Here is a 502-nt window from a genome sequence, read left to right as displayed (position 1 = left end):
GCACGGGAAGACACAGAGGTGTTATTGTAATGTACTGGGAGGGCACTGGAAGACACAGAGGTGTTATTGTAATGTACTGGGAGGGCACTGGGAGTTACTGGGAGGTCACTGGGATGTACTGCGCTGTACTGGGAGGCACTGGTTGGCAGAGCTGCGGTACCCACTGTTCCCTGCAGGTGGCGCCCGAGGCACTGGGATGTACTGGAAGGGGATTGAGTGGGACTGGGAGGGACTGGCCTGTACTGGGATGTCTCGGGCTGTACTGGTATGTCATCAGGTGTTACTTGCTGAGTAACATCAGATCTTGCTGAGTGTGTGCCCAAGGGGATATTGGGGCTTAACATCTGCTTCCCCTGGGCAAGGTGAGAACCCCCAGTCCTGCCCTGCCCACCAACGGGTGTTGGTTCAGAACAGTCCTGGTCTGGGATGCACAGACCCTACCCCTGGGTCAGGACAATCCCAGACACAGCTACAGGCTGGGGGAGAAGTCACTGAGAGCCCA

Source organism: Acanthisitta chloris, unplaced genomic scaffold, assembly GCF_000695815.1.
Source record: "Acanthisitta chloris isolate BGI_N310 unplaced genomic scaffold, ASM69581v1 scaffold19078, whole genome shotgun sequence".
In the NCBI taxonomy this organism is placed as follows: Eukaryota; Metazoa; Chordata; class Aves; order Passeriformes; family Acanthisittidae; genus Acanthisitta; species Acanthisitta chloris.
This window is presented reverse-complemented; position numbering follows the sequence as displayed.